Below are 22,918 nucleotides of genomic sequence, written 5' to 3' on the forward strand. Positions count from 1 at the left end.
GAGGCTCCGAGCCGGGCCCTCCCTAGCTAGAAATATTGCTGCTAGTACTGCTAGTTTCTGAAAAATTTTAGAAAGTTTTCAAAATTCTTTATCACATCGAATCTTGCGATACATACATAGAATATTAAATATAAATAAAAAAAAAAAATTCATTACATAGTTCATCTGTAATTTACGAGACGAATCTTTAGATTCTAATTAATCTATAATTAAACAATAATTGTTAAATTCAAACAGAAGTGAAGTAGCTAAAACTAAAATTTTTCATCAACTACCTCCTAGTCCGAGCAAGACGAAGCATAGGAAGGCGGCCGGCAACAAGGATGGAACGACACAGTACAGGCAGCTACTACTGTCTAGGAGGGCTAGTGTTGCATTGGTAGCTGCTCATGCATGCAGGCAATAGCGAACAGTGGCGGAGCTAGAACTTGAAACTTGAGTATTCCCACCTCTATGTCATAAAAAAAAATTGAATTTATAGACTTAAAATATAATAAATAACACTGCAAATCAACAACTTTAAATCAATATTCACTCTCTAGAATTTAGACTTCTAATTGAATGACTAGTTTTTTACCTGTTTTGAGCTAAAATGTGATAAAATACTATAGATTATAACATTATACATTCATATATATAAGTATATATACATATCTACGTAAAAGTGTACCAAAATAGTTAGGTATTTCCAGAAATAGATCCGCCATGATAGCTAAGCGCTAGCTAGCTCCAAAGGCGGATCGATCGACACTGCTGGTAGTAAGACTGTAGAAGTAGTAGATAGCATATATATATATATAGGGTCTTGTTTAGTTTACTCTAAAAACTAAAAACTTTTCAAAATTTCCCATCACATCAAATCTTAAGACACATGTATGAAGCATTAGATATAGACGAAAACAAAAACTAATTGGACAGTTTGCCTGTAAATCAGGAGATGAATCTTTTGAGCCTACTTAGTCTATAATTGGATAATATTTGTCAAATAAAAGCAAAAATGCTACAATATCAAAATCTAAAATCTTTTTGCAACTAAACAAAGCGTAGGTAGTATAGATGATGATGATGATGATCGGCTATTTACCCGAGGCTCATCAGAGCTTACCAGTAGCAGTGTAGAGATCCAACTGCTGCCACGGCATGGGCTCTCGTGGATGGATCTGCAGAGTGAGCTGCATGCAGACGATGAGCAATCATGGACCCCTGCTACTACATACTGTTGCTAGTAGTAGTACATAGCTTTGGTGGAGCTGCTCGATCGTGGCTGGACCCAGCTGAGCCAGATGGCTGTGACTGTGGGAGACCGGCCGGCAGAGACCTCAATTCACGGCTACTATGGACGGTGACGGTGGAAGCTGTTGGACATGCTCTCGCTCGTCTCACCCATTCCAAATGATTTTAGATTTGTGTACAAACGTGGTGCAGATCCAGTCGACATGCCGATGCCCAACATACTACGTAGGCCTTGTTTAGTTTCCAAAAATTCTCAAGATTACCCGTTACATCAAATTTTACGACACATGTATGAAACATTAAATAATTTTCGTGAACTAAACAAGGCCTTATGGTGATCGCTCCAGATTACACACAAATCTTCATCAACTACATGAGAGATCATAAGTTGCCTGAAGGCAAGGTTGAAGCCGAAAGTCATCGAGAGAAGCAAGAACTATGTGTTACTCAGCGACTGACTATACCGACAGGGTACAAAATAGACCCCACACATATATATGCACTAGTTCGTGATGTAAATATAGATGGATCACTTACACACCACAGGCTCATAAATTTATCTTGAAAGATATCAGCAAAGTAGTATTAGGTTACTGAGCTTAGCACAAAAAATTGTTGGGGATATAAAAGGCAAAATATGTCATTGTCTATTACGCCAAATATCTTTGGATTGTAGTAGGAAAACCAAGGAAAAAGTGTAGGATTTCCATTCCTACGGATGGAGTTAATGTAGCACCGCTTGGTTCACAGGAATGGGCCATAGGAAAAAAGTTGGAAATTTTCCTTTGTTTTTGGTTTCATAGGAAAACCATAGGAAAAAACATTCACTTCAACCTCAGCCTTGTTTCGTTCCATTTTTTTAAAAAAATGGACACTGTAGCACTTTTGTTTATATTGACGAATATTATCTAATTATGGACTAACTAGGCTCAAAAGATTCGTCTCGCAAATTACAGGTGAACTATGTAACTAGTTTTTATTTTTATCTATATTTAATGCTCCATACATGCGTCTAAAGATTCGATGTGACATTGAATCTAAAAAATTTTGCAAAATTTTTTGAGAACTAAACAAGGCCGACTCATTGTTTCTTGTTCCTGTGTTTTTCATGCGTTTCATCCAAACACCTGTTCCTACAAAATCCATGTGTTTTTTATTCCTCTATTTTACATATGCATCCTATCATATTCATGTGTTTTTCCCTATTCCAGTAATTTTTTTAATCCTGCATACCCTGGGGCAAAGACTTTCTGCAATGTGTATATATCCTTCTTTATGGTTTTGAAAGGGGAGTGATAGGCGTCGCCATTGGCCATTACTCTATCTAGCTGACTGCTTCGGTCTACCTGGACATAATGAATTCAGGGCCTCTTTTCAACGTAGGAATTTCATAGGAAATGTATCGAAATTTCATAGAAATTAGTTTATTTGTCACAGAAAAAATTGTAGGAATAGGGGAAAAAATGGGAGATAGAAAGGCCCGGGGTCGGTTCGTTCCTTCGTTTACCGACGAGAGAATAGAGATAGCGAGGCAGCCATCACCCATCAGGTGGTGCTCTGCGCTGTTGTATCTCCTACAACTAAAAAGAGTAAAAGATGGACACCCGTTTCGTGCGACATTCGTCCATCGGGTTTTCGTCCTGCCTCCTCCTGCGACGCGCCTCCTCCTGCGACACCCGTTTCTCTCTTCCGCAGAGCGCCCGCCTCCTCCTCCACGCAGAGCGCCCGCCTCCTCCTCGACGAATCCTCCTCGGTGACCCCTCGACGAATCCTCCTCCACGCAGAGCGCCCGCCTCCTCCTCGACGAATCCTCCACGCAGAGCCCCCACGCAGAGCGCCCGCCTCCATCCTCCTCGACGAATCCTCCTCGGCGCTCCCTCCCAGATCCTCCTCGACGAATCCTCCTCGGCGCCCGCCTCCTCGACGAATCCTCGACGCCTCCTCCCAGATCCTCCTCCACGCAGAGCCCCCTCTCATCCTCCTCGGCGCCCCGCTCCCAAATTCTCCTCGGCGCCCGCCTCCTCGACGATTCCTCCTCGGCGCCCCGCTCCCAGATCCTCCTCGACGAATCCTCCACGCAGAGCCAACCGGTGAGCCACTACGGTGAAGCCCATGGAGAAATTCCAGACGCCTGCAATAATAGGTAGCATCTCTAATGTGTATCTAGGTTATCTACCTTTTCTAGAATTGAGCATTTTAATTTTAACTCTGGTTACCATTACCATCTAGAAAGAGAGATAATCAGTAACAAATTGTTTTTTAGGAAAAAACAAGAAATTAATTGATAGAAAATAAGTTACTTTTGGAAATTTTGATAGAAAAAAGCTAACTCAATTTATGAAAAAAGCTAAGTTCATCTTGACTGATGGGGAATGAGATGACAAAAGTTAAGTGCTAGGCTATTAAGTTAAGTATGGTCTTGTTCTAACTCAACCTACCCTGGTACTTGCTTCCCTGATTGTGCAAATCAGTAGATGGTTTCTCAAAAAAAGAGAAGCTATACTGTAGCTCAGTCTAATGCATTTCTTTTGATTTAGTTAATACCAAACTCAATCTTAGCCTACTACTGCAAAGTTCTTTGTATAGGCTTGAATCTCAACATAGTGTTGTATGTAGGAACCCTTAACGTATAATGCTTTTGTTTTTGGAAAAAAAATTCTATTCTTTCTAAAAGGAATGACCACCTTCATGCTATGACATACCACTGTCGTCTTTCATCAGAAAAATTTGTGTAAGCATATACATAAAAGACAGAACACAGGTTGCTAGATTTGTGATGTCAATTTTCTCTGTATTATGTACCTTTTCTGTTTTCATTTTGATTAAGGATGCTGCTGATGTTGCTATTGCAACAATGCTTTCTGGGATACAGGTCTGTGTTTTCCCTGCTATTTTCTTCCTTTACAAATTACAATGACCATGATGCTCCGGTGTAGTACATTTGGTCTCCTGTGTTTCATGCGACATGAATGTGCAGGCTCTGGCCTCTGCAAGAACTCTGTTTTCTTGCAGTTTGCCAATATATATGTCTATCTATCTTGTAAAGCTCTTGCAGCTTGCCAATATTTATGTTTTCTTTTCTATGACTAGGTTTCAAGAGTAGAATTGTTGGATGAGGTTCAGATAAAGGCAATAAACATGGCAAATGGCAAAAATTTGCCTGAAGTGCCGACCTTGATGTTTGAATTCATAGGGACAGGTAATGCAACTTACTATGTGATCAGTTATATTATGTATCCATGAGTTTATTTGAAAATATAAGGTGCCATGTGAATGTAGTATGATGAATAAGAGGTTTGCATGTAGCCATCATCTGCTTACAGATTATGAATTTGACTTGATTCTTGATCAACAATAATGGGTAATGAATGATAATACGACTACTGCTGCATCAATGCAATTGCTTCTGTATTTTGGGATATCAATTAGAAAAGGTTTACTTTTGCAGTTTAGGTTCTGGGATGCACAAACTTCTCGGAATATTCTCTGCGCACAATGTACACTGTTGTTCAGACAACTTTCACAGTATTATATCTAATATAAGATTGGAGTGGTATCAGTCAAGATAGGCAACGTGAAAAGTGAAGTTTATTTGATAACAATACATATCCAATTTTGCTATATGATCTTCAGGGCAAAGCCAACATATTAATATATTTTACTGGCTGCTGGACTGTGCTCAACACTCATTAGAAAATTCTTTGAACTCACAGAACTTATTAAACTGCAACTGTTGTTACGGTCTATGATCAATACAATGTGTTCTACTATTTGTGGAGTTAGTAAATTTACTAATATGTACATGCTTTATTTATGCACTGCAGATTATAAGAGCTAGAAAACTACTATTGGAGGACTCCAGTATAAAACAATAAAGGTAAGCAAATTTTCACATTAATTTCTGTGCATTTTGAAAATTCAGGGTGAAGCTTTATTAGAGCCCCCCCTCGCAGATCCTGCCCGCGAAAGCCACCGCTATCTCCTCCTGATCCGCATCCCACTCGGCGGCGGCGCCTACGCCTGCATCTTGCCGGTTGCCCAACTCGACGTCGCCACCGCCGATCCCGGAAGCTGGTGAGGGTTGCCGGAAGCGCCTGCCTCTTGCCGGTTGCCGGACGCACCTATCAACCGCTGGTGACGACGAATCGACACAGGAAGCTGGTGACGAGCTCGGCACAGGAACACGACGCTGGTGAGGCCAAAGCCATCCCGCTTCTTTTTGCTTTCTGCTGTGCAAAATCTGCCAACCCTAACCGCTAAACCGTAATATATTTTTGTGTTGTTGATCTCCTGGTCATCTTGCAGTCTGAATTTCTAAATTTTCAGTTTTAAATATCTTATTATCCAGTTTTCAATTTTAAACAATGTAATATGTGCTATCTATTTTTCGCGGTGCTCATACATTCTCTATTCTCTAATATGTCCAACTTTTAGTTTTAAACAATATAATATATGCAATTTGAACTGGGTATCGCTGCCTGCTATAATTTATATGTGGAGCATTGGTTGCATTTTTGCAAAGATCTTAACTGGTAGGCCTTTATTCCCTGAAAAAAAAATATTGTTCACCAGACTGATCTCTTTGTCAAACCATTGCCAGATACTATTAGCTTGTTCATCTAAGCAAAGAGAGAAAGCAAAGAGGAAACAGGAATGTACATTACCCTTTGTAGAGAACTTCCATGCACATTCTTCATTGCTCAAGCTCTTGTCATTTTCAGTTTGCATTGCTGTTATTTAAGCTACTTTGCGCACTTGAAGTTGTCAAGTTGGTCGAAGGGCAGCTTGTCTTGTCAGGTTAGCACATAAGGCAATGGAACCACTTCCAAAGAGCCAAGGTATTACCGTTATCACCTCATAAAACACATGTTGTCATGTTCAGGTGTTCCAACCATCTGAGCCTATTAGGTTCAATTGGTTTTGAAAACCTTAAATTATAACTGGTCGTTTTGATTATGATTGTTAAACATTTAATCAGGTATTTGGCCTACAATTCTCTTAAAATAGAATCATACTTGCTGGTCATTTATTTCTTTTTGCTCTTACTTTCTTTTTTGCTATTACCTGTCTATGGTTGATTGCTTTATACTCCGACCTTGTCACAATGCCAATTCTGATTTTTTTTTGCTCTTACTCAACCATGTCTGTTAGCCCTCTAGATCCAAATAGACCCATATTGCTCTTTATAAGGTCCGGCTCGTAAATCAAAACATGTTGAATAATGTGTTTTCGTCTAGCTCATGTGTATTCCTTCTTTGGGAAAGCTAGAGCATCTAATTTCTATCATTTGGTATCAGGAAGAGATTGTTCATAATGGAACCTATACAAAACAATGAAGGTCGTACGCCATTTGCAGACTTGACAAACTCCATTAATGGAGGTAATTGTTCATACATTTTTCCAAACACACTTTCACTTGTATTATTGGTGGTGATTAAGTAAATTTGTATGAACTTATTTTCAAACAGCTGTTCATACAACATCAAATTCACAAGTGCAAGCTGATGAACGTGTGCAACGTAAAAGGGAAAGAGAAAAGGCAAGACATGCAACAATGACTCAAGAACAAAGGGATGAAAAAAAAATAAAAAACATAGAGAAAAATATCATCAAAAAAAGGCAGAAACTTCACTAGCTGCTGGGTCCAGAGGTCCACCGTATTCTAATTTTCCATTTTTGAATTTTGTATTACCATTTTTTTCGTTTATGTGAGACATATAGTATTGTATATCACCTACTTGTATTAGTCATTTGTTTGCTTATTTAGAATATAATTATGTTGTACCAGATGGATTTAAATCAACCACGGAAAACACCAATGGCTATGAAGATAGTGACTGGCTACATCGAGACAATTCATATAAACCCATGCCGAGTGATAAAGAAAACACATGTACCATTTTGTTTTTTTACTGATTAATTATTATTTTTTTCTTGTGTTTTGTAACACCCAAAATTTTGAATTTTAATTAATAGGATTTAATTTGAATTATTTAAGAATTTTAGTGAGCATTTAATGTAGCAAATAAATAATTTTTGTGAAAATTAAAATTTATCATAAGCTTAGTAACATGATTTTGTGCATTCATGCTGAGACATATTTTATTTTGTGTTGATTGTATTTGGTTTGTATTTAATTGTCCTCAAAATCCTTTCTGAAAAGGCTTTGAAAAAAAAATTAAACAAAACAGAAAAGAAATTAGAAAAAAAAAGAAGAAAGCCCCTGGGATCCAGGCCGAGGCCCAGCTCCCCTCACTCCCCCCGGCCTGCTCTTTCTTCTCCCCTCTCCCCTCACTCGGCCCACTCCCGCTCCCAGGCCCAGCACGCGCACAGCCCAGCTCAGGCCCGCAGCACGCCTTCTTCTTTTCTCTCTCTGTTTCGCTGACAATCGGGGCCCGCGTGGCAGCGTCCTGTTCATCTTCCCCACGTCGTCACCGAGCAGAACTCGGCCGGCCTCCAATCCCACCCGGATTCTTCGGGATTTTCTTGCCCTACGTGCACAACCGAGCGCTATAAAGCTAGTTTCCCCACCCCGCGGTCTCCCCTTTCGCATCTAAGGCATCGAATTGAACCCTAGCCGCCCCAGTTGCGAGTTTGGATCTCGCCAAGTCACTAAGCCACTCCAACGCGCAGCGCGAGCCCTCGGCTCTCTCTCCGACCGGAACTTTTCCCCAGGTGAGACCGCGTGAAGCTCCGCTGCGTACCGGTGCTCTTGCTTTCGGTTAAGGTGGTCAGCAGAGCGGGTTCCGGGAACTCCGGCGAAGTCTCCCCATGGCGCCGCCGTGATGGTGCCCTGCTCCGGCCGGCGGACGCCCTTCACCTCTCCCATTTCATCTCAACCGTCCGATCGGTATCCTGTGGCCCAGAATAGAAGTTACCCCTTCGGGGTAACATTTTCTAAAGAGCCCTTGAAGTTTTTAACTTTTAACCCGCAGTCCTTGGCGTCTGGTAGAAATACGTATTCCAGTATCAAAGGCGTATTTTCGTCGGTTTGAATCAATTTACGCTTTCCAGAATTTACAAAAATGCCATTGAGTTTGTTTAGGCCATAAAATGCTCATTTTAACTCCGTTTTTGTCCATTCAAATTTCGTTAGATTCGTATTTCTGAGCTCTACAAGTTATATTTATTTATTCTCTGTTTTGAAACTTTTTAATTCTGCAGTAGCATTTAATCAATTATTACTCTATAGGAAATCTTAGAAAATTCATATCTTTCACGTTTTAATTCCGATTTTCGTGAGCTTTACGTCTGTGTGATCGTAGCGCGGTGTAGAATATTTTGATAAACCTTTATATTTGTTTTACCACTGTTTGGTGTATTGTTCTAATTATATCTTGGTTGCTTCGTGTATGATTGTCTACATTGGATTGCGTGTTGTTGACTGATGATTGGGATTAGACGGTGAGCCTTACGTTGGTGATCAAGACCAAGCTTTTGAAGACCAGCAAGCTCAGGAGAGCTTTGAGCAAGGCAAGTATAACTTGGGATCATCCTTGTTACCTATTCACTATTAACTACACATATATATATATATATCATATGCATGCTATCACCTTGTCGACCTTAGCAAAATCATAGATGATTGTTACCTGTATTCCTTGCTACCTACTTGATATGCATTTGTTGTAGATGTGCTAGTGCTTGAAATAATCCATGATCTTGTAAGATGATTAATAGCTATGCAATGAACATAAAAGAATGACAAATAACTGTATGAGATCTTGTCTGTACGTGATCACCTGGGATAACAGTGCAACCATGAGGGCTATAATGGCTCTGGCTTTAGCTCAGTATGGAGACCTTTTCTAGCTTGTTAGAGGTTACCCGAAAGGGCGGAGGGGCTGAACCGACACGGGTATAGTGCGAGCCCCTGTCCCTATGTGTATAGGCTGCGCGTCATTGTGCCATTCGGAAGGGGGGTATCTATATCTGCTCGCAAAGGAAACCTTGGGGCCCTAACATGTTAGACGAACTTTTGAAAGGCTTCATAGTGATCCCTGCCGACCTCCCTAGGAAGGGGGTTAAGAGATTAGCTACCTCGGGCGAAAGGGTAAATCATGACTCATGGGTAAAGATGTACAACCTCTGCAGAGTGTAAAACTGGTATACTAGCCGAGCTCACGGTCAGGAGCGGCCTTGGGGACATCTACATTAAGATGATGAGCTTGTTATGTTATTATGTTCATTTGATTATCGTTTATGCTATGAGATTAATAATGCTTACACTTGATCATGGGATTAATGGATTATCTATGCTACCTTGACATTTGCTATCCAATGATTATGAACATGCTATCCACTATTAAAAGCTAAATGCAGTCAAACCAGTGTCAGCTATTTGAGCCTCATGAACCCCTGGTTATACTTGCTGAGTACGATATGTGCTCACTCTTGCAATTTTCCAACACCTCAGGATATGATAATGAAGATGACTGGAATGAGGACTATCGTTATGAGTACTAGGTTTGGAGTCAACCAGTCAACAGTGCCCTGTGTGGAGCTTCCGTCGAGAGCGTTGTTTAATATTATTATCATCTTTGTATGAGACTATGTGATATATTATATTCCGCTATGTAATAAACACTGCAATGTTACGTTTGAGATTTGTCTACTTATGTGTGCGACTATTCCTGGGGCACATATGAGTCTTTTATGCATCCTATTTTGTTCTTAAAATATGGGTGTGATATGTTTGTATGATGATAAGGCCAAGGTTAATTTAATATTATTATATATATGTAGATAATTACTCCGATAGATGTGTAGATCAAAGTGGCATGCTTGACTTGACTGTTGCATCACCTGATCTAAACCCAGGTACATTATTTTTTTATTAATGTTATCTATTTGAGAAGATAAAATAGAGTGGCCAACCCAATTGTCATTCATGACAATGTAACACGGAATTAATGTACCTCTATAATTTATTGGAAATCATACTTTTTTTTATTATATATAGGTGTTGTCAATACATCCAGTCCCATCAAGGACATTGTCACGTGTCCAAAAGAGCGTAAGCGCGAGCTAGATAGAGCACGAAGGGCTGCAATGTCTCCTGAACAAAAGGCGCTAATAAATAAGAGACGACGTGACTCGTATGCGGCAAAAAATGCATAGATAACCACCGGCAAGAAAACTGCAAATGACTCCACAAGAAAAGAAGGAGAAACGAAAAGAGAGCAAGAAAAACTACAATAGGATGGTGAGGGAAAACCGGTCCAACAATTTGCATCCGGACTCAATTGCTATGGAGAGCCCTCACTTCAACCCTCAAATTATTTTCCCTGCTTCACCTCAATCGCCTGAAGCGCCTTTAGATGATATGGAAATACCTGAACTCGGTGGCACGCCTGTCCACATTGCACCAACTGTAGTTCAAAATCCAGAAGTCGAGACCCCTAAATTGGTTGCGGCACAGACCCTACATAGACATCGAGTGACCAATGGCGAGAGAAATGCCCTTCTATCCCATTGCAATCGGGTTTTTGAAGCAAACATTGGAGGAAGGGCTAGAGGGTGTGCGGATGGAAAATGCAACGATTCGAACAGACTGACTCAACCGAGTGTTGTTTGCAACGGTAATGAACCTTCCTCACCATATATTAGGAAGATTTTTTATCTTCGCTAACATATTACAAAAACTCATACTTTCGCTTACTACAGATGGTGTCACCCAACAAACTCCAATTCAAGCACCTAATAATTGTATAGGCACACAAACACAACCGTCTGTAGCTGACGGTACCTCTTCAGTGCCTCCATATAGTGCACAAGATCATACATCAGACTCTATGGTCGAGGATGGTATTTTCTTTATTACATTTTATCTCTTTCTGGTGTTTATATGCCATAATATCTCTTTCAACATATATGTGGCCATGTTAAACAGACTATGACGAAGATGTCATATTTGAGGAGGACGAGGAAGAGGATGAGGCATACTTTTTCGCCGGTCAAGGTACATTGCGTAACAGTAAAAAGTTTAATTCATAAATTCTCTTTCAACACGTAACACGTGAACTTTTTCTTAGAAGACGAGGATGAGGGAACCAATGTCGACACATATGAGCAAGAGAATCATGAGCCTGATGTCGCAGATCCATATGACCGGGTCTATGCTAATGTCCCATCAGAGTCGCACATGTTACCCTCGGAGCCGAACTGCAAGCACTGTAACGCAAAGAAATTCGATGGCGAACCCCCCGGATTCTGTTGTAGGGGTGGAAAGATTCATCTTTCAAGTCCTGAGACACCACCAGAGCTCATGAGGTTGTGGTCAAGCTCGGACGCTGATGCTAGGCACTTTCGTGCAAACATCAGATACTTCAACGACCACTTCTCTTTCATGTCTTTGTACTGCCACCTAGATCGTATCACCACTAACATGCGAATCTGTGGTGTCTACACATTTCGTGCCCATGGTCAGATTTACCATAACATACGATCATTTGGTAAAGACGAGGGTGTCGAAAAAGACACCTCGAACTTTATTTTTATGATGACGACCCATCCCTCGAGCATCGCATGAGCAAGTGTCGTGAGCAATGCGCCCAAAAAGATAGAGAAGTTATACAACAATTGGTCGGGATCCTTGAAGGGAATCCTTACTCTCAGCAACTAAGGAGTATGGGTCATGTTGAAAACCTCGAGGATTTCGAGTTGAGCTGAACCTTGACCAACGCCTTGATCAAAGAACATATAATGTGCCGTTGACATCAGAGGTGGCCGCCGTATGGGTTGAGGGTAGTGAGCATCATGGCCAATTCGAGCATAGTGTTCTCCTCCAAGGGAAGGATCGGTCTATACATGGCATCCGCTCATATAATGCATGCTACGACTCAGTATCATACCCGTTGTTCTTTCCAAAGGGTGAGCTCGGGTGGCACAATTGCGTTCCAAAAGTGGGTGTAACTATGGCTCAAATTGATCGAGCTCGAGCAACCCGTAAAAGGCGTGCTGAGAATGGTGACGACGATGGAGGTAAATTGATCTTTTTTCAATTATGCAAAGTAAACTCTTTCTGCAAACTCATGATACTAATTCAAACAATGTCTCTCTGTAGAACCTATTTCAAATACATGTGTCTCAGTACGCGACTACTATTGCTACAAGTTTCAGATGCGGCCAGGGATATTTAATCCTATACTCTATGGCCGACGCCTTTTCTAGCAGTTTGCCATCGACACCTACATCAAGATTGAGAGCTCACGTTTAGACTACATGAGGAACAATCAGGATACATTGAGGGCTGACCTATACCAACGCCTCGTGGATAGCATGCATTCGGGTGAAGGGTCTGCTGAGAATGTTGGACGGCATACTTGTTGTCTTCGTCATTCATCGGAGGACCCCGTGACATGAGGCGTCGATACATGGATGCAATGGCTCTGGTTCGAAAGTATGGTAAACCTGATATCTTTCTCACAATGACATGCAACCCTAATTGGGATGAGATCAAGAATGAACTTTACCCAGGCCAAACACCACAGGACCGCCCAGATCTCGTCACACGGGTCTTCAGAGAAAAGTAGGATGCAATGAGAAAAATGTTGATGGAGAAAGACATACTTGGTAAGGTGAAGGCCTACGTATATGTAGTAGAGTTCCAAAAGAGGGGATTGCCGCATGCACACTTCTTGCTAATAATGGAACGAAAGTACAAGCTCACATGTCCCGAGCAATATGACATGATCATTAGTGCAGAGCTACCAAATAAGAAAAAATACCCTGAGCTATACAAGATGGTCACGAAGCATATGATGCATGGTCCTTGCGGGACGCTTAATCCATCCTGTCCGTGCACGGCAGGCCATGGGTCATGCAAGAACCGTTACCCACGGCCATTCTGTGAGGCAACATCACAGGGAAAGGATTCATACCCCTTTTATCGGCGACGCAATGATGGTCGCATGCTAAAAGTTCGAGGCCACTACTTGGACAATCAATGGGTTGTGCCTTACAATCCTTGCTTGCTTCGTACCTTCAACTAACGTTGAGGCTTGTGGGAGCATTAAATCAGTAAAGTATTTGTTCAAGTACATATACAAGGGACATGATAGGGCATTAGTTGTGATGAGGGAGACCGACAAAGAGGACGGGAAAGGAAACATTGATGAGATCAAATAGTATAGAGACGCCCGTTGGGTGACGCCTCCAGAAGCACTATGGAGGATATATGGCTTCGACTTGAGCAAAAACCATCTGCCAGTACAGCAGCTGCAACTTCATCTACCCGACATGCACATGGTGGCATTTCATAAACGGGACAAGGTCGAAAAGATCGTTAATAGGCCTAGTGTAGAAGAGTCAATGTTGACAGCATACTTCGATGCAAACAGGCATGATGAGGAAGCTCGCAAAATCTTATATCGAGACTTCCCAGAGTATTTTACCTGGCAGTCTGATGGTAAATTCTGGCAAAAAAGGAAAATCTCTGTTTTCCAAATTGTTTGAGTCATATCGGCCCATCCTGCCGAGGGTGAACGCTACTTTCTTCGTGTTCTCTTGAACAATGTTGCTGGTGCTACCTCATATGAACACCTCAGGACAATTGATGGGGTGCTACTACCTTCGTTTCGTGAAGCTACAGAAAGGAGGGGTCTAATCGAAGAGGATAATACCCTAGATGAATGTCTAACGGAAGCTACTTTGTTCGAGATGCCTAGCTCTCTAAGAAGGCTATTTGCAACAATATTGGTATTCTGCGAACCGCATGATGTGATGGGGTTGTGGACAAAACACTACGATGCAATGTCAGAGGACTATAGCCGCAATAATCCATCCTCAGATCTCGTGTAACAAATGGTTTTGATAGACATTAGAAACATGTTGCAGTCTATGGGAAAGGACATAAGGTCATTTCCTCTTCCAGATATTGATCACTCATATGATGATGCCAGCCATATACCTCGTGAGATATTTGAGGAAGCTAGCGTTGAGCAGAATCCTCAAGATGTGCTATTGTGTGACTCACTCAACGCCGAGCAAAAGTCTGCCTACAATGAGATAATGGCAACTGTCTACAGCAAACAAGGCGGGCTATTCTTTGTGGATGAACCTGGTGGGACAGGAAAGACATTTTTGTATAAGGCAGTGCTCGCAAAACTACGTAGCCAGGATAAGCTTGCCGTTGCCATAGCTACATCTGGGGTCGCAGCGGCCATAATGCCAGGTGGGAGGACAGCCCATTCGCGTTTCAAGGTACCCCTAACTCTTCAAGAGGGCGGTTGTTGTAGCTTCACAAAATAGAGTGGTACTGCCAAGTTGTTGCAGCAAGCAGCTCTCATAATTTGGGACGAGGCTTCTATGACAAAGAGGCAAAATTTGGAAGCACTAGACAACAGCCTACGTGATATCATGGGTCGGTCACACCTACCCTTTGGTGGGAAGACTGTTGTCCTTGGTGGGGATTTCAGATAAGTCCTCCCTGTTGTGCGGAAAGGATCTAGGGCTCAAATAGTCGGTGCTTCTCTACGAAGGTCGTATCTTTGGGAATCCATGCGCCACCTAAAGCTTGTTCGCAACATGAGGGCTCAGAGTGATCCGTGGTTTGTAGATTATTTGTTGCGCATTGGTGGTGGAACGGAAGAGGTTAACGAAGATGGCAATGTTCGTATTCCAGATGAGATCTGTATCCCGTACTCTGGTGATGCCGAGAAAGATCTTCACAGTCTGATTGACAACATCTTTCCAAATCTGAATGCAAACATGGCGGACAAAGACTACATCACCACCAGAGCGATTTTATCTACACGCAATGATTGGGTGGACATGATCAATATGAAAATGATTGATATGTTCCAAGGTGGTGAGACGGTGTATCACAGTTTTGACACCGCGGTAGATGATCCACATAACTACTATCCATCGGAGTTTCTTAATAGCCTGACCCCCAACGGGCTGCCACCACATGTCTTGAAGCTCAAGCTCGGGTGTCCTGTCATATTGCTTAGGAATATTGACCCCGCCAATGGGTTATGCAATGGTACAAGGTTGGTGGTACGGGGGTTCCGAAGAAATACAATCGACGCTGAAATCGTTGTCGGGCAGCATGCTAGGAAGCGTGTATTTCTTCCTCGAATACCGCTATGCCCATTTGATGATGAAATGTTCCCTTTCCAGTTTAAGAGGAAGCAGTTTCCTATCAGGCTGAGCTTTGCCATGACGGTCAACAAGTCACAGGGCCAAACTATCCCAAACGTGGGTGTGTACCTGCCCGCACCAGTCTTCTCTCACGGCCAGTTGTACGTTGCGATATCCAGAGCCACATCAAGAACGAATATTAAGATCCTTGCCCTACCACCTGATGCGGAGGCACAAGAGGTGGATGCCAAAAAGATAGAGAAAAAATATGCTAAAAAGAATTCAATGGGGAAAAAAACTAAGAATGCGTTAAATAAAAAAGATCGGGATAAGAAGACCCCAACAACAGATGGAACTTTCACAAAAAATATTGTATATAAGGAGGTCCTAACGCCATAGATGAGGTAATATTACTTTATTGATTCATAATAGCATTATTTATTCAAAATTTTCTGCACAAATAAATCTAATTTTCTCCATTTTTGTTGTTGTTCTTAGGGATTTTCAATTGGCTTATCAGACCCTACAGGGAGATGCTCTACACATACTTATGTGATGGTATAATTACCTAGAGTGTTTTATTGTAAATAAGTTCTTATCTTTTTTTATTTTGCCATGTATCATGTATAGATCAACTTTTGAAGAACTATTATTATTTTTTTTAAAAAAATGGCGTAACATCTTATATTGCTTATGTACCTTTTCAGCACAATTTATGTGATTGTAGCTTTTTTGTCTTAATTTGTGTGACTGTAGTATGTCATTATGGTGCGACTTGATTTTCTCTTTAGAATTCACCCCACCTATAATTTTTTTTCTGTCTCCGTTATTGGTTGCATGTAAGGGAATACAAGCGTTTTGTTTGGTTGGCCAGGATGAGTATTGAGTTGCCTCTCGTAGGGGGCTGAAATCACTTGAAGTTTCCTTTTGAATACGGGTGGAAATATTGATCACGAAAAAAGGGGAAACAAATAGCACCTTAGCTCATTCCTTTTGAATATCGCAAGGGACGCGTGGGAGAGAGGCTGCGAGAATGCAGCAGGATTATTTACCCACATTAAAATATTACACCAAAAAGGAAGGAATTAGACCTTACATGCTTAGTCGATGTAAAAAGGAAAGAGAACTGGTGTTAAAAGGAAAGAAAACCTATTGTACGTGCACATCAGGAAGGCAAAAATCTCGGTGTCATGCAAATCAGGAAGGCAAAATTAATCTGGAGCAAATCTACATGGCAAATCATGATCACTGCACGATCACCCCACGCCACCAATCTCGCACATCCTCACACAACGCAACCGCGCCCTCGCCTATAAGTTCCTAGGCCTCGCATAGCACCGCACGCAAACTCACTGCTCGTCCCCTCTGGTCGTCACGCACTAGGCTTTAAACTCCTTGCCTGCAGGTGTTGTAAGTCTCCTCCTCTTTTTTTTATATATCTCCAGCAGCGAGGAGAACAATCTCTGAAATTCGTCACCAGATCAGTCTACTCCTGTCCATCCTCGGCAAAGATTCCTGGCACCAACTACAACACAGGTATGGTTTAAGGTTTGCAAGTCAACACTCCTTTAGAATTGTAAATATATATATGCCAAAATAACTTTTGACTCATTAGTGTATCACGTTCTAATACATTTCATGTTGCGAAGTTATGATGACAAAAGAAACCACAAACACCACCTTTTCATAAGGTTCACTGTGATAAATTATTTTTAGATGAGAATATTATTATTAGATGTAATCATGTGATAGCTACAACATCAAATATATTATTACATCAAATATCATGCTGGTGAATCTCTCTACAGAAACTAGGCAATAAGATAAAAATTTAAGAATGATGCCCGTTCAGGATTTTATGTGCAGCGACCATTATAAATTTTAGTGTCATATATATCTGGCAAAATCATGTTGAACTTTGTACATTTCATCTAGGACTTGCAGCACTGGCAACTTAGATTTCACTGGTATAACTAAGTAATCAGGGTTGAAGTTAGTGGTTATTTAAATCTGGAAACATGTAATGCCTACAAGACATATATAAGTCCCGCAATTCCACTGTAAAATATATGAACCAACAGAAAAAAGGAATATTACCTAGACAAGAACCAGTGAACTGCTTTTCTGATTTTCAGTAAGAAGAATCTATGTCCTAGCCCCCAGGCTACCTCACACATTGCCTCTCAATATTATCTCTGTCACCAGTTTGATTGAAGTAGCATCTGAACCAACATCCAACAAAATAATATGCCAACAAATAGATATGTCAAACAGATTTCCAGATTTAAATAATATGCAATATTGAATAATGATTAGTGTGTCCAGGCAAAGTTTAGATAATATGCTGTAGATTATATTGATTCGCAGTCCAAATATTACCTGATGCCTCTCACTCTAACTCAGACATAAATGCGTGATTAGTGGTCACTGTAACTCAGACAAACACTTGGTGGTTCCATTGCGACTGTCTCTACTCTCCAATGTAGTGGCTGCTGGGACAGGAGCAATGTAGGATCTACAGGATTAGATAATAGTCTACAGAATATATAATAATGTCTAGATATATATACACAGTACAACTTTACAGTACAAATTCTATCTTGGTGTACTACAGCTGTATTTATTTTTTCTTTATGATAATTAATACAAACTTTCATAAACAGGATAGTTCCAGGTGACATATACCGAGATGGATTCCACCATTGTGTCGCTTAACAGAAAGAGGGTGTCTGCTAACAAGGTTCCAGCAATGATACCCACCAACAGATACAGACATTTTTATTCATATGTATGGGAATGAACACATATTCTTGTAATTGGTTGGTGAGACGGTCATTTTGTGTGTTCATTGGTTTACTCATGTAATTTTTTTCATTCAAACTTATATGGACGGTATTGTAGATGGGTTCAATTCCATGAAGTGGGATTTGAACACATATTCTCGACATGGGCATTAAGTGCTCAGGTATTTTGGAAAGGCAACGTGCGGCATCACCATGGTAGAAGCTATTTGCGTGTAATTCTCAAGGATGAGGAGGTACATTAAGTAAATTTTTAAGTCAAGTATGAAAATTTAATATGCAAGCACATGGCAAAACCTATATTTTGTCTAACATTTTTTCAGGGAACCAAAATGGAAGCAGTCGCCTACGACGATCAAACCATGAGGTTTGACAGTTTGCTCATTCAAGGCCAAGAATATGTATTCTTTAGCATTGGCTTCGTGCCTACTTGGGAAGATGACATGCGCTACATGTTCTGTTTGCATTCCGACTACTATGTGTATCTATCTACGCACACTACGGAAAATGCACAATCGAGTATTCTTGGGATTCCCCAGTTTCCTCGTACCTTTATGGCATTACAGGATGTTTATAATTTGGATGAGTTCATATTTGCAGGTATATATCTCATATGCCTATATTTAAGATCACATAGTTAACTAATTATGTTCTTATTATTCAATCAACACTTGTCATTTGGGTTTGTAGATATCATTGGTATTATTGTATATGTGTCTAATACACAAGGAAGGGATGACTCGATAAATCTATACAGACATGTGGTGCTGATGGACGAAAGGTACTTATTTAGTTGTTGGACACTATAATATAATAATGAAACTTATATAATTATTCACCTATAATCCAAACTCGTAGGAACAACTTCGTCATAATAAACGTCATGAAACCACACCTTTTGCGTCACACCATTGGTGAATGGCGGCGAGCGGCATCAGAGTTCTGCACTCTAGCTGCCCTACATCTATACATGAATTCTAGGAGAGGTACTACATTACTGATGTCCTCATATCTATTGTCTAATAATAGTTTCAGTTATTAACTTTTACTCATGCATCATAGGTGGTGTGACCACTAATGATTTCAGCGAAATTGTATTATCTCCTATTTGTGTACAGGCAGATGCATTTCAAGGTGAGATCCTTTTGGGGTAATTCATTTATCTAATTTCTTGTATATAGCATTGATCCAAAAGTTATTTCTGGTTTATAGGCCTACGCAATCGCCTGTTTGATGATGCATTCGAACGTCAACGAGTCCAACGGTTTGCCCATGACACTGTATCGTGTCTAATTGAGCGCAACCATTGTGTTGGCGCTCCCAGTCACGGATGTCATCGCAGAAGACCCCAACGATTGCCCCACCATCGTCCTTACATTGGTCGCGTGCATGGTTATGGTCGCTGAGTGCCTCATCGGCCATCCCACACATCGCCATTACATGGATGCGGTGCACGGTTAGGCACCGCCGGCAGCAGAGCTGGCTAGCAGTGATGGATGTATAAATAGACCAGGGTGGGTTAAATAATATAGACCTAGAAGTCAGCAGCACAAGTACGAGTACTGCAAATAGCTTATAGGCCATCTTTTTCTATGCTCACTAGCTATGTAATCCTATTCAGATGATACTTAATGATCTCAAAAACAAAAGGCAACTATTATAAGACAAAGCATTACTGAGATCAGCATAATATAATTACTGAGTCTATTCATAAGTGACGCTACATTGTTTTATAAGATGCCCGGTTTAGATAAATTTTATATACATGGGTAATGAATTTGTACCTCATCCAGCAAAGAAGAAATATTGTCACATAGCCCGGTTTAGATAAATTTTATATTAAAAATTATTTAATATTTTTGAAATCTCAAGAAAGTAGTAATTTACCTTGGTGCCTGTTCAGCAGTCTTTAGGATATTGTAAGAGCTGAATGTCCATTTTGATGGCTGAAACAAAATTTAAACATGCCAATATGTCACCAGAAACTTGAAAACTGTTAATCACCAATGAATGCACCACATAAGATCAAAAAAGCGCTAGAGTAGAGGTTTTAGTTGTAATGTACCACAGTTTGGTGAAAGATTGAACAACTCTAAACAGTTTCATTTGAGAAATTTGTTAGCACACAGTGTTGTACATTAAATCAATAAGCATTTAACCGTGCTTCAGTCAAAATTAACTAATCAACGTCAACTGTGTAATAAATTAACCCATTTTAGCAATCTAATCTGCAGAGCCAAAACAAATCACAGTTGGTATTCATTCAAAATTGAATTATTTCATCAAAGTAATTTTAAATAAATGATTTCTACCCTCCCTCAAATTGAAATATTTCATCAAAGTAATTTTCAAACAATGAATTGATCCCTCTCTCCTCTCTCTCTTGAATTATTTCACCAACCTAATTTTAAAACAATGATCTGTACCCTCTCCCTCCATCCATCCGATTGCAGGCCAATCCATATTGTGAACATTACTAATTTTAGGATATTCAATCAAATGTCAAAAGGCTACAAGTTGTAACACCCAAAATTTTTATTTCTTTAAAATAGATGAATTGAATTTAAATGAATTATTTTGTGAGCATTTTCAATATAGGAAAATAAATAAATTTGGAGAAATTAAAATTAAATATGAGTTAGAATAACATGTTGTTGCATGCATGCTGGTGCATTTTATTTGTGATGATTGTTTCGAAAACAAAATGTCTTTTGCTCAAAATTTCATTTGGAAATTTGGTTTGGAAAAGGAAAAAAAAGAAATCTAGAATTCTTCTCTCCCCCCTTCCTCCCTTTCGGCCTGTTGGCCCAGATTCCCCCCGCGCCCGCCTTCCCCTCTTCCTGGGCCGCGGCCCAGCCGACTCTTCGCCCTTCCCCCTCTCTCCCGCTGGTGGCTGACGGGTGGGGCCCACCCGTCAGGACCATCTCCTTCCCCAAACCGCCCGCCCCGATTTCCTCTCTCTCGGTTGGAAACCGCCCAGGCCGAAGCCCCGCGCCCACGATCTCCCCCTTTTCCCCCGCGTCTCGGCTAAGTAGTGGAGAGCGCCCGCGCCCGAAGCCGCTCCTCCCCTCTCATTTTCTCCTCCTCGCTCTCTCTCAACTCGCGTGAGCTCTGTGAAGTCGCAGAAGAACCGTCGCTGGAGTTTTCCGCCCGCCGCGCGAAGCCGCCGTCCCGAGCCGTTTTCGCTCCGAATTCGCGCCGTGGTGAGCATCATCTCCTTCCCCGCTCCCTCCCCGTCCTTTTGTCGAGCGATTTGAGGCCCGCTAGCACCCCGGCCGCGCTCGCCGGAGAAGCTTTCCGCCGCCGGCCATGGCGCGGCAGCTCGGACGCTTCCCGGGTCGCTCTGAGGCGGGGAGCGTGATCCCCTCGCCCTCCTCTCTCTCCCAGCGTTTTCGGTTTGGAAAACCGCCCGCCGTAGACTCTGTTGGAGGTGCGCCGGCGAGCTCGGGCCCGGCCGGCCATGGCACCCGCCGCGCCCTTCCTCCCCTCCGGCCAGGCGCGCCGCCCCTTCTCTCTCTCTTCCCCCGGATGGAATCTGAGCCGTGGATCTCTAATCCGACGGCCTAGAGAGCCCCGTACCCCTTCGCGGGTCGGTTTTGCTAAAGAGTCCCCCTGGAATTTAGTATTTGTGCCCGCAGTCCTTACGTATTTCGTAAATTACGCTTTATCTTTTAGAAAGCGTATTATCCGTCGGTTAGGTCAAAATACGCTTTCAGGAAATTACAGAATTGCCACTGAACTTGTTTTGGCCATAAAATATTCGTTATAGCTCCGATTTGACCCGTTCGAATTGTGTTAGATTTGTATTTAAATTCTCTACATGTTAGTACTACTGTTTCTGTAGTTTGCCACTTTTTATTTTCAGGGTTAGGTTTAATTAATTAAATGCCTATAGGAAATCGCCGTAAATTCGTAACTTGATCGTTTTAGTTCCGATTTTCGTGATCTTCGTATCTATGTGATCGTAGAAAAACGTAGGTTCTGTTTTTAAAATTTTATTTTGTTTTTGATCTGTTGGTGTACTGTTCTATTTAAAAGATTGTTTGCTTCATGTATGTATGTCTCCGATTGTTGTGTGTGATGATCGATGATCGAGTCTAATCGGTGAGCTTTACGTCGGTGATCAAGATCAGAGCCTTGGAAGCAAGTAAGATCAGCAGGACTAGCAGGAGCAATTGGATCAAGGCAAGTATAGTATTTGGGTTTTAATTCTATGACCATGATCTTTTGACTAGATTGATATAAAGCAACAAATGATAATAATGACTTTTTAACAACTTGAGGATTTATTCGTAAGTGATAACCGGGACGAAAGTGCAACCATGAGCGATATAATGGCTCTGGCTTTAGTCAAGTATGAGTAACATTTCTAGCTTGTTAGAGGTTACCCGTGTGGCACAAATGGGGGATAGCAGACCGTGGATCCCCTGCGGGGTAGAATCACATGGACTGACTACCGAAACCAAGCGGCCCTAACTTGTTAGACGAACCTTTGAAAGACTTCATAGTGATCCCTGCCGGCCTACCTTGGTAGTGGGTTACGAGGCTGATCACCTTAGGCGAAAGGGTAAATCATGACTCATGGGTAAAGATGTACAACCTCTGCAGAGTGTTAAAAAAACTGGTATACTAGCCGTGCTCACGGTCACGAGCGGCCTTGGGAACTCTTACATTAAGGGTGATGAATCTTGTGTTAAGAAACTCATTGATTATTGTTTAATGCTCTATATTATTTATGTCACATTGATCATGAGATTGTGGAATCTATACAATCTATTTGTTATGCTTGCGGAGTTCAT

General features: G+C 41.3%; 2 long non-coding RNA genes across 5 annotated transcripts; both read left to right on the forward strand.

Annotated features, from left to right (window-relative positions):
- LOC110436625 lies at positions 5,025-10,238 on the forward strand. 3 transcript variants are annotated; one of them, XR_002454436.1, is made up of 7 exons: positions 5,025-5,110; positions 5,834-6,071; positions 6,531-6,613; positions 6,702-6,883; positions 7,022-7,126; positions 9,979-10,053; positions 10,196-10,238. It is a non-coding gene; the product is annotated as an uncharacterized LOC110436625 (long non-coding RNA). The 3 variants fall into 3 exon arrangements; XR_002454435.1 differs by lacking the exon at positions 10,196-10,238 and having other exon boundaries at positions 9,979-10,077; XR_002454437.1 differs by lacking the exon at positions 10,196-10,238 and having other exon boundaries at positions 5,834-6,030; positions 9,979-10,077.
- LOC8072013 lies at positions 10,939-11,286 on the forward strand. 2 transcript variants are annotated; one of them, XR_002454052.1, is made up of 3 exons: positions 10,939-11,040; positions 11,126-11,194; positions 11,271-11,286. It is a non-coding gene; the product is annotated as an uncharacterized LOC8072013 (long non-coding RNA). The 2 variants fall into 2 exon arrangements; XR_002454051.1 differs by having other exon boundaries at positions 11,268-11,283.

The sequence above is a fragment of the Sorghum bicolor genome, chromosome 6 (assembly GCF_000003195.3).
Source record: "Sorghum bicolor cultivar BTx623 chromosome 6, Sorghum_bicolor_NCBIv3, whole genome shotgun sequence".
Taxonomy (NCBI): Eukaryota; Viridiplantae; Streptophyta; class Magnoliopsida; order Poales; family Poaceae; genus Sorghum; species Sorghum bicolor.